The sequence below is a fragment of the Vidua macroura genome, chromosome 5, assembly GCF_024509145.1.
Source record: "Vidua macroura isolate BioBank_ID:100142 chromosome 5, ASM2450914v1, whole genome shotgun sequence".
Classification (NCBI taxonomy): Eukaryota; Metazoa; Chordata; class Aves; order Passeriformes; family Viduidae; genus Vidua; species Vidua macroura.
This window is the reverse complement of record NC_071575.1, coordinates 25,151,496-25,165,835: the sequence shown is the minus strand read 5'-3', so window position 1 is coordinate 25,165,835 and position 14,340 is coordinate 25,151,496. Positions and strand designations below refer to the sequence as shown.

The 14,340-nt window shown below is 40.5% G+C and overlaps 1 protein-coding gene across 5 annotated transcripts in view; it reads left to right on the top strand.

Annotated features, from left to right (window-relative positions):
* The window catches only part of TBXAS1 (thromboxane A synthase 1), a 229,573-nt gene that overhangs the window by 37,448 nt on the left and 177,785 nt on the right, over positions 1-14,340 (top strand). The gene's annotated exons all lie outside the window — the stretch shown is intronic.

Sequence of the window (14,340 nt, the reverse complement as noted above, 5' to 3'; positions counted from 1 at the left end):
TCCATACATGCTCATTCATCTGTGCATCTAGAGGGCTGTATAGTATCCTCTGATGATGATGTGCTGGATTTGTAAACATCAAAATGGTTACTACATTGTGGTCTGGCATCTCTGTAACTTTGCCCTTTAATAATAATATTTCCCTGTAAGCATGAAGTTTCTTTTTTTTCCTTTCAAAGAATTACTATTTCCAGTTGTTGCATGTGTTTTTTTTTTTTGTTTTTGTTTTTTTTTTTTTTTTCAGATTTGATAATTATTTTTGATTTATTTATGAAGAGAGTGAAAGACTTGTGGAATGGTTTGTATCCCAAATACACTTTATTTGTATAAGGAAGAGAGACTTGACTTTCCTTCTAGAGGTTTTTCTGTTGTTTTTTGATAGAAGACTGCTTGTCCTGAAATATATTTAATGAAAGTGTGGTAGGACAAGGTAACAAATGCTAGATTCTAATAAACATTTCAATACTGAAAAGCCTAAATGTGTCTGGGACTGCTTGGCTAATTGTTAGCTGGCTTGGTGTCCTTGCTTAGGCTTCCATTCAAAGAGGCAAAGTATTTGTCTTTGCAGATAATCTGTGGGCAATTTCTATCCAAAGTCTTTTTGTAGCTGCCTTTAGCTGTGTGACTGTATTGCTGTGGAAGAGGCCAGTGCCATGACTTTGTCACTGATTTCTATTGGTAGCACAAATCCCTCTCTGATGGGAGAGGAGGAAAATAGTCCCTCTTCCATCAACAGTAAACAACAACTAGAGCAATAGTTCATCACTTGTTTATTTATAGACCAGAATGAGCTATGCTTCTATCTAGTTTGACTTCCTGGTTTTTAAGGCTCTGTATTTTTCTTTAGACTTTGTAGGGGGAATTTGCTGTGTGGTGTGGGGCTTTTTTGGTTTTACTTTTTTGTTGTGGTTGCTTGTTTAAGAAATAGAGAGGATTCTTCTAAAAGCTGAAAGCTGCAGTGAGTCCATTAGCTTTCCTGGTAGACTGTTTTAATCTTTACATGCCCTCAGCCCCAGGAAATGGCATCTGAATCCAGGATTTCATTTCTGAAATGTATATACCCCACTCTGTGAATATTTTGGTTTTGTCCTGGAAGATGGGGAACTGCTTGCTGTTAGAGCTCGTTCAAAGTAAGTATTTGTAGGCAGCAGTCTGCAGGCACTTCTGTTGAATATACTGCACTGACATTTAAAAGCTTGCTTTATTTTCTCTTCCCCATCCTTAGATCTCTTTCAAAATGTCCTTTGAGCTCCACCCACTACTTCCATGTTTTTCCTAACAGTACTTTGTGTAGCAGTAGTTTCCCCAATGCTCCATGTGTTGTTTCCTCACATGCACATGGTGGCCCCTTTTTGAGAGGAGGTTGTGGTGGGATGGGGATCAGTCTGTTCTCTCAAGGAACAAATGATAGGACAAGAGGAAATGGCCTCAGGTTGTGCCAGAGGAGGTTTAGGTTGGGTATTAGGAGCTACTTCTTCATTGAAAGGATTGCCAAGCACTGGAACTGGCTGCCCAAGGAAGAGTCACCATCCCTGGAGGAATTTGAAAGGCATAGACAGGGTACTTAGGTATATGGCTGGGGGTGAGATTGGTGGTGGTAGTTTGAGGGACAGTTTGGTGGTTTAGTTGCTGCATCAGCTTGAGCAGGGATCAGATGAACATAGAGAAAGCAGCAAGAGGGAATATGGGGAGGTGGGTTGTAGGGAGAAGGTTGCACTTTTTTTCAGCAGCAGTCAGCTCTCTGATTGCTTGGGCTGCCTCCTGAAGTCCTACTGTAATAGATGACCTGCTGCCTGAATTGTACCCTTAGAAATGCATGGCCAGGGTGGATTGGTCACTGTTCAGGTGAGTGGGACCATTGCTGGTGATGTTTGATGCCCAACAGCTATCAAACAGCTGTTGGAACAGATTTCTGACAATGAGTCCTATGGCCATGCCTATGTCCATGGCAGCAGGATGCTACAGAGAGGTTGTGGACACATTCCTTAGCACAGAAAATCTGGGGTCAGATTTAAGCAGCTATAATTCATTATTTCTGTTACTTGTAAGTAAGAAACTATGTCTGTAAATCCTCCTAGTAAGAGTCCTGTGGATCAATACCTCATGAAAGTCCCATTTTGTGGTCAAGCACTGAGCCACTTTTAGCTTGTCTAGGTTGGTGTCATGTTAGTTCTCAGTGTAGTGTGTAAAATGTCCTTCTGCGAGATGTTATGTGGTCTTGTGTTTCTAGCGCATTGGACTAGCCCAAGCAGATGCTGTTGGGAGAGTTGTAGTTATCATCCATACCCATACACCTGTCAAGAAAACTAACCCTAAAGCCACTCCAACTCAAAATGAAAGGCTTGTTTGACAATATTGAAATGCATTTAATTACATTCTCCTCAGTTATTTCTTCTTACACGTCTTGTTAATGGCATTCTAAAATGATAGTTCCATTATTTCTCCTAAGGATGATGTCAGGTTTATCGTTACCTCTGTTTCCCTCTTGCCCCTTTAGATTTTGGCATTATGCTGCTCATCCTTCAAATGTTCTGAATTGTGCTAGTGTTAAAAATCAGTATTGTTGGTACAGAGAACCTTAGACATTTTGTTAGGTGTATGTTATGTGATGCTACTTAATTTTGAAAATGTTCATCTTCAGCAGGATGCTGCCTTGTTTTTTCTTCAGTTATGAGTTGTACCTTTTCTATTGTATAAGTGCAAGAAATTATTTTTGGAAGTTTTGTCTGAATACTGATGCCTGTAGATGCAAAAGAGAAATCAATCAATTTTCTAAATCAGTTCATCAAGTCATCCACCCAATTCCTTCCTCACATAGCTTCCATTTTCCCCCTTTTCACTTCTGAGAATTGTTAAGGTTTGTGTTTTTTTTTTTTTTTTTTTTTTTTTTTTTTTTTCCTCTATTTTATCTCGAGGACAGGGAGGTTGCCACTGTAGGGAGCCTTTACTCCAACTTTCAGATCCTAGGCTAATGTGTAGTCATGGATTGGTTCTGGTCCTTTGCCTGGGTTGGAAATATCAGGAATTGAGAAGGATTAGGTTCTCCAGTGGGACAGCCCAAAGAATAGAATAGAACAAAACTAACTGGAACTGGTGGGACCGTAGCACAGAAGATCTTCAGCCTTGCATATTAAGCTTTCCTTGAACAGTGTTCAGTAAGGGAGCTCCCCAAGGAGGGATTGGGGATCCCAATGGATTCCAGTCCATTCTGGAGGGGAATGGTGTGAATGACATATAGCAGAGTATCATCCACACCTCTGCTGCAGATGCATCTATGAGGAATAGATTAATGTTAAAGATGGATGTTCAGAGTGAAAAACCCATCAATGGTGTATAGTAACTCTTGTGGAAAAAACATAAAAAATGGTTGAGTGTTAATTTTGCTCTGTGGGAAAATGAACAGATTTAGAGTGTGTGTATGTATGCACATGCATGTAAATATACAGATACATAAATAAATATAGAAGTACGGTTTCCTAAGGGATTCACAAGTATCTCAGCTCGAGTTAGCTATTCCTAGTGTAGTGTCAAGGTAAATAAAGCAGCCACTGTGCAGTGTGGTGTGCCAGTATGGGACTGCACCACCTTATGTGGGCCTTTTCATTGCAGCCCCAGTTCTCACTTATCACTTGGGGAAGACATTAAAAGTAAAGATTATCTTCAGAGCTCTGGTAGTGGCAAGGGAAGGTCACCTTCTTCCAGGTTGCACATGGTGTATTAGACCTGTGCACCACTGTGCTTTACATGGTTTGAGCAGATTTTGCTAATGCTTTCCTAAGTGTCTTTTTTCATATTCCTCCAATTCAAAGTTTTCTGTCCATTGCGTTTTTTTTGGCCATCATTGGATCTTCCTATCTAGCCTCCCTTACAGCAGACACTAAACTTCAACTCCCCAGAGAGATGTAAAAGTGTTTTTCTTCAGGCATCCAACTTCAGGTCTTGCAGTTAGCTCCTTGGAGACAAAGTAAAGCTGGAAATAATGATGCAGATCTGTAATGAGCCTTAAAAAGAAAAAAAAAAAAAATCATTGTTTTAGTTAGGAAAAGAAATACACAAATTCAACTGCAGTAATTCATGTATTTCATAATATCAGTCTCTTCCTCATATCTTGCTCAAGGTGGTGTTGAGATCTTGTGCTGCCTGGCAGGTGACTTCTCCGATACTTTATCTGCCTAAGAGGCCCTTTCCTTTCCCACAACGAGCCTCTTGCTTCCTGCTAGGATTTCTGTCATTTGTATCACATCTTGCTCTCATTCTCTTCTGCTCTCAATCCTAGTTCTGTTGTTAGTCTTTTTATTTTTTATAAACTTTCTAATCTCTTTTAAAACCCCTGTGTAGCATCATCTAGTGTCTTTTTTCTGCCTTGGAAAAGATCACTGATCTGCACCCAGATACTTGCAGAGAGAGTGAAGAAAACCAGCTTCTCTGGGCTTCAGCTCTCCTCTTACCTCTCTTTGAAGGTGAATTGCTCATGCTAATGACTCTAAAATTCCCTGTGGAATTTTAGTTCCTTGTGTTACTTAAAAAGTAATCGAATGACAGTGCACAGGACTTCCCTCCACTTCAGGGGACCTGATGCTAATGATTTATTTATCATTTTTGTTTCAGCAGAAGCAGCGAACCCCTGTCAAAGATCAGGGCTCTGCTGTGCACATGAAGGGTGTGAGATGTAATGGGAAGATGGTCTCTGTCTCGGTGAATTTGCAGTTGAGGCGTTGAAGTGTTTTGCTTTCATGTGCCAGGAGCGTTTGAGGCTGTTTAACTGCAGGAGAGAGGGTGAGCTGGGACAGGGGTGCAATAGCAGATCCTTTAAGAGATGCTGGGAAGGGGGTCTTTAATGGATTAGTACGCTACATTACTCGTGCAGCGGTATGTCAGATGCTAAAAACCCCGGAGTCAAAGGGACAGCCAACAGTAATAGACTTTTCCATTGTTAGCAGGGAGAAATGATTACAAATTGCATCCAGGAGCCTGCCAGATACACAGGTTGAGAGAGAACATGGCCAATAGAAGAGCAAAGACTCTGCATTAAAATTAGTTCTTCCTGTCATGTGCACAACTGCTTCACAGAGAGGGGACTGCAGCTGTCTGGATTATGGAAGATCCAGACAAGTGGGCTGTGGAGTAAGCTGTCATGTGCTGTGACACCGAGTAATGCAAATTAACTCTGTTCCAGGAAAGCCATTTCCATGTCAGCCTCTACATGAAAATTATCTGACTTGAACAAGGGTTTCTTTTATGAAGTTAAGAGAATTATTCCTAAGGATTGGAATTTGTCTCTGTCATAGAGAAATGGCCAGAATGGACTTCGAAGTGTAGTCAAAAGATTATATAATGTGAAACAAGCACTTCTTTTTTTTGATACCAAACAGCCCAGAGAGAGGAGCATACCAGATTAAAAAGTTTATTTCTGTCTGAACCATCCAACCTGCTGTTTTACAAGTAATGCACAGCGTTACTGCATTTTTCAGTGATTAAAGTAAAACACCTCTCAGTCCATTCTGCTCTGGGTTTGACATTTTATGCATACCCAGTGGTGCTATTCCTGTGGGTAGTCAGATGATCAGTCTCCCTAGGCTTGAATGGGTGATTCAGAGCTCCAGGAAACCCCAATTGCCTTTGTTTTGCTTTTAATCTGGATGGCACTTGGGAGTAACACTTGAGCCTGCTTTTTTTAGGCAGTTTTTCAAGTTCAGAGGATCTCCTTGAAGTTTGCTTCCTGCAATCCTTTCATCCAGTCTGTTTGAAATTCTGCTTTTCCTTTGGCTTTGTTTGGCATCTATTCAACTATCTTCTGTTTTGTAGGAACAATTTTCTGCCTTTGTTAGTGGCCCATGATACTTACTCGGGATGGTGATGGTGGTAGACTGCTCAAGCACACAGAAGGGTGATTGAAATAATTTCACTGTTCTTCCTGTCTCATGCCTGTGGTTGCTCAAGAGTGTTCTGCTTGTTTTGGGCTAGGGAATATGCTATACATATTCCTTGCTCTATCTACTGTGTCTCTTTATAAGGTGAGGTCACTTTATGGAAGGGATGGAATTACTTGTCTTTTCTGTGAGCTCAACTCTTGTCAGTCCACAGGTACTCGAGAAGTCGTGAATAAGATGCAAAGGAAAAAAGGAGGCTGAGTTCATTTTTTGTATTGCCACAAGGCTTTGAACCCCACTTCTGTGCTTCTTCTCACTGTTAATGTGTGCATGAGCCCTGAGGTTGGGAGGATTTTCTCTTCTTCCCTTCAGAAACTAATGTTTCTCCCTGGTGACTCCAATGCTGTGCTTTGCTTTTCATGAAAGGAGCTCCATACACCCTTTCCTTTAATTCTAGTGGTATTAAATCATGTAGCAAAGCAGAGCTCTGGCCTTGTACTATTTAGACGCATGTGTGGTAGCTACTCTTGTTCAATTCTGAGGCTTTGCAGCCAGCACCAGTGCTATTTCATGATGTAGCAGATTGTCATTTGTTCCTTGAAACAGTCTCACTTCCAGTAGTTCTTTCTATGCTGTTTCGTGTGACTGGGTCAGCCACCTGCCAGGACATGGGATCACTCCTCCAGAGGTGCTAGTGCTTCCTCTGTACTCTAAAGATTTGAAAATGAAACGTGTCTGTGTGAAGTACAATTTAATTTTTTGTGGTAGTGGGTTTTTTTTTTTGTAGTTGTTGTTATATGGAAAGATGAGAGAAATGGGGGAATGAAAATCTGAGCAATAAAGATAAACATCTTATCTCCTCATGGCATCACACTGCTCCTGGTTTTCAAGTCATGGGGAGCAGGCAGTGTCTCCATTACTAATTTCAAGTTTATCATATGCTGTCTGGTATGTACAGACATTATAACATCTTTCCTGTAATTAAGGGTCAGATAACGTTGTCATTGTCACCCCTGTGCTATAATGGATTAGACCCTGCATAAAATAACTAGATATAAGCTGAGATTTTATGTGTGCTCTCAGACTGAGAGTCAGCACCTCCTTTATTTTAAGTCGGGCTTACTTAATTATAGGTAGGTCTGCGAGCACCACAAATTAAAATTGTGTGATGCTCCTGTTATACAACTCTATTTTAAATTGCTTATTGCTTTATCAAACTCCAAGGAGCTAGGATTGAGTTTTCTGTGGTGAAATTACTGAAAATTTTCAGTTAAAATGAGCTCCATAATTTCTGAGATAAATGCAAAAGAAAAATGTTTGGTTTTATTTTGGGAATCTCTTGGGGGTTGAGGTTTTTTTAATTATCTTATTATTCTTAAAAAGTGATATTCTGATTTTTATATTAGCTTTAAAGCAGGGTTTCAATATTTGCTGAGAGGAGGTGGGCTTTTGTCACTGGATGTACTTTTTGCCTTTCTCATGCAAATTTGGGCAAATTGTAAGTGTTTGAAAAATTACAGTTAGCACACGTTCACTGGAATCTTTTCTGTTGATATATAATTTTAAGCTAATGTTTCCGATTCTGTCTTTGCTAAGCATAGTCCCACCCTCTGTATGTGTGGAGGGCTGACCAGGCAGCAGGTCCCTGAGAGCAGTTGGTTGCTCTGAGTGCAGGGACTGAGAGAAGCCTTTCTCTAGTGGGACTGTGTTGGGATGTCATAGCAGCAATGAGATTTGGGCACAAGAGCTGCAAGTGGGGAGCCTGTGCAAACAGTCTGATAGGAATGAGGTTAGGCAAGGAGAATCTGGGGTAAGTTGCTGCTTGAAGGAGGGTGAATGGATGATACAAACCAGTGTGGGACTGTGTTGGGAAGGGATCATTTGGGGAGCTCATGATAGGAGGTGATGCAGGGTCTGGGTGAGGGTAGCAGTGCAGTCAGCTCCAGTGAGAAGTAGAGGCTGGGACTGGTGGCAGGTCCATGGATGCAGAACAGGGTGTAGCCATGCTGCCAGAGGAGCAGATGAGGGCTCACTGGTAAGATGTTAGCACCCAGAAAGAAGCCTAGCATTTTGGTTTAGGAACTCTTAAATTTTGCTGTTTTTCTCTTTGAGGAAGTATTGAGAGACTCTCTGGCAGGCTGTACCTCGCAGCTCCCTTGTGTGAAAGAGAACCTGCCTCTTCCATCAGCTCTTCCATTAGCTCACTTGGCAAAGGTCTCTGCCATAGTCTAGGGTCTTTTGATGACCCTGTGGATGCAAAATGATGCAATGTGATGTATTTTTAATGAGTTTTTTTTTTTTCTTTAAATGAGAACTTGCAAAGAAAATTGCATTACAGATATGCTATTGAGGTTGTGAAGTCAAGCCCACACAAGTTAGAAAGTGCCAGAACCGAGTCGGGCTGTGGACCATTAATTGAGGCTCTCTGAGCACCATGAAATGATCTCTGGTGCTCTGATCACGTATGTCTCTGGTCGATAAGACCTCTGCCACATTCAGTGCACTAGATGGATGGTGTCTCCTTGGTGTTAACTTAAAAATAAATAAATAGAATTAGTTCATGTGCTGTGTAATCATGAGGTCTGAGCATTTATCCAGAACTGTCTCTAGGGAGGTGAGTTGTCCCTGCAGTCTGTATTGCTGCTCATTTGAGATTACAGGGGAGAAAATGCCTGGAGTTTGTTCTAGTTACTTTGTCCCTCCTTTGGTACCTGCCACATGTATGCTGATGGGCTGGTCTCAAAAAAGGGCATAGGACTGTGTTCCTCACCTTCAGTTAAGGGAGATGTCTCTGGCCCTGATGCACTGGGAGGCATTGAGCCTCTTGAAGCAATTTTTTTTTCCCCAGGGCTTTCCTGGCAGGGTGTGACATCATGCAAACCTTGTGCCAGTTGGTTCCTAAAGGCACTGAGTGGCTCTGCATGTGCTGTTGTGGAATGTGGTACAAGAGCTGAACTCTAAAACCAGTTCCCTGACAGCAACAGGCACCAGGCAAGTTGTGTGATAGACCACAAGTCCGTGGAATAAAACATGAGGTTTTAAAACAGCTGAGGTTGGTGGGCTCTAGAGGGAATGCAATGTGGGTTTGCCTGCACCCACACCACTACTTGATGTGTTGCTAAATAACATTTTGGGACTTCAACCACCACAACACTGCAATCCCTTTTCAGCCCTATGAAATAATGGGCCAGTGGCCTAATAAGTGTCTTTTTCATGTCAATGAATAGCCAGAATGGTCAGGCTCCCAAGCAGAATTTTCTCCCTCAATTTAAATATGAAACTGCTTCCTGCATCTATACAATTCTTCTTGGTGTGTAGGAATAGCTGAAGTGCATACAAAAACTGATGCCATGTTTTCTGCAAATGGAGTTGCATCACTAGGACATGAACTTGCATAACAATTAGGAAGGCTGATAAGGTTGAAACTTCATGTCCTTTTAATTGAGGTGTCCATTTGCAAAATTAAGAGATGTAATTAGTTGAAGAGAGAGAAAAAAAAAAAAAAGTAATGAAATTTTACTATTTTCTGAACACGGTGTTTCTAGCAATGCACCTGTTTTTGCAAACTTCAGTCTTCCTGGCTGAAACAAGAACATCTATGGCCTTGAGGTGGTATCATTTTCTTCTGTATGCCCCACAGTATCTGTCTGACTAAACAGGCACTTGGAAGAAACTACTCCTTAATAAAGGTATGGTGCCAGTGGTCCTAGGGAATAAAAGGATAGCTTGGTGTGTGGTTAAGGCAGCAGGGCTGGGACATGAGCTGAGCTTAGCTGTCAGCTCTGACCCAGCTGTTCCTGCAGACGTCATGTATGGCCTCATGGATGCACCAGACCTCAGATCTGCTGTGGACAATCCTCCTGGTGAGGAGACTCCTCTTTGTGGTCACGTGGGATGGAGCTCCCACCTCCTTTCCCAAGGTTATATATTGCTATAAGGAGCCAAGAGCCTCTGCTGCTGTTGACCTCCATCATTTTGTTTAAAGGTGTTGAGCCAACAAAGAAGGGCTGAAGCTGTGGATTCATGACTCTTGTTCATTTGCTCTTTATTTAGAAAAGTCACCGCCCAGTGTGAAGAGGTTGCACTCTGAGAGAGGTGATGAAATATTGTCACTGACCTGCTGTACAGACCATCTGTCTCTCACAGGGCTACTCAGGAATATGGTGAAGAGTGTTGCTTTTTCATTTAATTGGCCTTGATTCACTGCTAATTTTTTAGAACTTAAATCAAAGCAACCCCCAAAACTTTAAATACACTGTGACAACCTGAAGCCTTATTATAACCAATTTCTTGATACTATCAGTTCTCTTAAGAGACATGAAGGAAATTGTTTGACAGACCAGAACAGTATGGATTAAAAGATGATTGTTAGCAGATAGATGAGGCATAAATTTAATATTGGGCATATAATCTTGCATTTTCTGCACACTATTCCTGATGTATTAGCAAATATTTCAATGAAATAACGTCCTATGATAATTTAGGTTTTGCAGCTGGAAAACATCTGCCCCTGTGCAGGCAGATGGTGCAAGTGTGTGCAATGTCTTTCTTTTTCTTGTGCAATTGTGTCAAAATTAAGGCTCTGTGAGTGCATGCAAGTCATTAAAGACAGCAAGTGTTACATGGAAGTCCTCATTATCCCTGAAACTGTTATTACAGTCCTACAAATTCATGGTTAAAAAGTACAGATTTGTTGAGCTTGAAAATCAAATTGCAGTATTCAAATACCCTTATCCCAAACTGACTAAAGTGTCTCTTGAAGATTAAATTCAGCTCATTCTTAGAGGCATACTTGTGGATATTTGGTATCTGGTTTTGGAGGTATAATAATAATTCTATACTCTGAGCTTGATATTCTACACATCCGAGTGTATTTTCTTTCAGCAAATCTCTCCTTTTCCACCAGAGATACTGCTGGGTAACAGTAAAGGGCAATTTAGTAGCCTGTGTTGACTAAGGAAAAGGGATTTACCTTCCCCATTTTTGTCTCCTGTTTTCTGAGAGATTGTCTTTTGGGGATGGACAGCTGACTTAATTTTGTGGTTTTGTTTTGTTTTTTTCTTTCAGTGAGTACACTTTCTGGAGGTAATAATCAGCACAGGCTGTATCCTGGGATGGTATCCACTTTGGCTGCAATACTCACCCACTTGCAAGACTTGTTTTCTGTGTGTTCCTTTGTCAGAATGGGACACGATAATGATTTTCTACCTTAAATATTCTGAGGAGCAGACAAGAGGAAAGACTTATGTGATGGCAGCTCTCCAGTGACCGTGCTGCAGTATTCATAATGCAAAATTTCGCAGAGAGGGCTGAGAGCTGAAAGTCTGTAGCCAGCTTTGGGATGATGTTTTGGTGAGATTGGGCTCCCAGAGATGCTTGTATATTTTGTATATTTTTTTGCAAGATGTCATTGTAATGCTGGGGAGGGTACCTTTATTTTGTGCATTATCACTACTTTGCAAGCAAAATATGTGCCAGTGTTAACTGGAATCTGGTACGGGAATACGTAAATAGAGGCAAATAGGTAAAAATACATGGCGATTGTCTCTCGTTTGGCAGGAATGATTTCCATTATCTCAGCAAAATACTTTGTTTTCCCAGTCAGTCTTGCAGCATAACACAGCTCCCAATTCCCAACAATGAGATTAAATAACATCTCTGTGTCCCAGCTTATAGCTTTTTAGTTATTATTAGGTTGTGTATTACTTAGATGTAGAAGGAATGATACACTTTCTGTATTGGGAGAAATCTGGGGTGATTTCAACAGGATGTTGAACTGGAATCAGAATTGGATGCAGAATTGGAAACTCTGTAATCTTGAATGCTGCACAGATTGATCACCCTTAATGGTAGATGGCATAATACTACTTCTATCAGTACTGACCTGGCTGGACAGATGGCTGGTTCTGTTGGTTATATATCCTTCACAACTTATATTATTTATCTGTTTCTCTTTTTTATATTTTTTAATGGTGTTTTGTGGAGAGAAGTTAGTATTTCAGAGAGTTAGTATCTGCCCTGCTGGCCTACAGGAATGCATTTGGCAAGTTAACTTTCTTTTAACAGTTATGTTTAATATATACAGAGAGTATTTTGCTCTCAGAGGCCATCCAATGTCTTCAAGGGGTTTCTGAATCGTTTATTGATCTACTTCATTGCTGCTGTTCCTCTGGTTCTTTTTGATGTCTTGTCACTTAATTCAAAATATAATGCCAAGCTTTTAAATTAAAGGTTGTGCAGGAAGCCGTACTTGTGTAAATATTAGGGTCTGTTTCTCTTTTGAGTGAGAATGTACTAGATTGTCCAGTAAATGTTGCTGCCATCAGAGTTTTATCTGTTTCATGCCCCTCACTTCACATAGACTCATTCCTCTATTCTTCTTAAGAAAGATTAAGTGTCTGGGGTTTTATCTTTTAGGTCTTATAAAAGTCTAATTTCTTATTATGCAATTAGAAGCTTACAGACTAGTTCCCTGATTAAGAAAAAAAATTATTAATTTTTTTCCCTTTCCTTTAATGTTTTCCATATATTTCTCTTACATTTGTTAAATTTACTAGTTAAAAGTGTCTGTGGATTCCCTCCCTCCACCCCCCATTAGTTCATTCTAACACCTTTTGAAGCTTTTTAAACTTCTGGAGTAGAAAATCGTCACTGGTAAGAAGTTCCATAGTTAGTATACTTATTTCTTGGAAAAGTGTTTCATTTTTAATCCTGCCACCTGAATACTCCTTTGTGGATTTTCATACTGTATTTTAAATTTTTGGGTAATAACTCTTAATTTATTTTTTAAGCCTTGCATGATTTTAAATATATTTGTCATAACCTGCATCAGTTGTTTTTTTTCCCCCAGGATTAAGATCATAACCTGTTAGCTTATTTCTTGTACGGAAGTGGTTCCATGTCTTGGTTATCTTGGTCACCTCTTAGTATCTTTTTATTACCTCTTTTATTTCTAGGTTTTGCATTTGATTTAGCCTTTCTAGTCCATTGGCTGATCTTCTACTGTCACTGTGTACCCACAGCAACAGCAGGGGGTTTCCTGATACCAGATTATTTTTTGTGATAAAGAAAGTAATGTAGAAGTGTATTAAGTGGCAGAGTGAGAAATAAGACTTCCCACTGGTCATAAGGCAGGCTTGGAGCTGTTTCATTTAGATGTACAGCTTCTCCAGACAAATGGCTTTGCCTCCAAGGCCACGCTGCCTGTTTGCCCTTGCCCAGCTTCTAGCCCACCTTGCCCTTCCAGCAACAAAACCTGGACACTGTTTTCCCAGTGCCCTTAGGATGCAGCTCTGAATTACTGGCCAAGAGTGTGTCATGGAGTTGCTGAGTGACCAAATCACATAAATTGGCCTGTTTGAATTATCAGCCTCTTCTGGCTCAAAAGGCAGAGGTTTGTGCTACAAAGCTGTCAGATTCATGTATTGCTGGTGTTCACTGTGTGTTATACAGGAAAATTTTGCTTTTCCTTTTTTTAAAGAAGTCCATAAGTCACTCTTTCCTCTCTCTCTCCCCCACCCAAAATACTGAGAATGAGTGGAAATATTGCAGAGATGGGGGGAAGCTTTTAATATTTAAGGCTGCAGAAAGTAAGCTGTTGCATTAGAAATGGCCAAAGTCTACATGTGCAGTGTTAGATCCTTCTTCTGTGCCTGCTGCCCTGTCAGTCTTTGGCCACTTGCATACTATTTTCTTTTCTGTAAAACATCAGGTGTTTAAACAACACCCGAAATGTTGTAAAATCATAGAGTAGGGCTAGATATATTTATTGATGAGATTCTTTTTTTTCTCCTGCTGGCTTCACCCTTTTGTTGTTTTATAGCTTGTAGCGTCTGTAGCTTGACAACACTGCTTCTCTCTCCCACCTCATTGTAAACTGTCGCTCCCTACCTTTCAAAAACCTACTTCAAATGCAACTGAATAAAAAGCAGTAGAGAAAACCATGTTAGGAGGGGAAAAGAAAAGCAAATCGTCAGCTGTATGAGGCTGCCAGTAATGTTCAGAAGCTGACAATGATGAACTGTTCATCTAAGTATAAACAGTCTTCACAGTCTCTGTGTTTCTTGCCTTGTGAAAGGGTACTCATTATTTTTTTTTCCTTTTAAAATATTTGGTGATCATATAATTTACTTTGTGTAGTGTAAACCTCTGTTGCAGTCATTCTTCACTTTGCTGTACATGAAAACCAAGAGTCTACAGATCGTCTGGTGTGTGGTGAAATGAGCAGTTAACTGTAGCCCAGCCTGGTGTTTTGTGATCTGCCATGTGTTTTACAGTGAAAACATCAGGATAGAATACTGCAAAATTGACAGGTTTTCAATGACAGGGATTTTAATCTTTTTTACTGTTTACATACTGAAGATGAGGACTTTGCTATGACACAAAGACACTTCAGGAAGATTTCAAACAGCGGCAGCAGCAAAAAAAAATCCTCTCTTTGGGGATGAAAATATATCATGTAGGCTGTTTT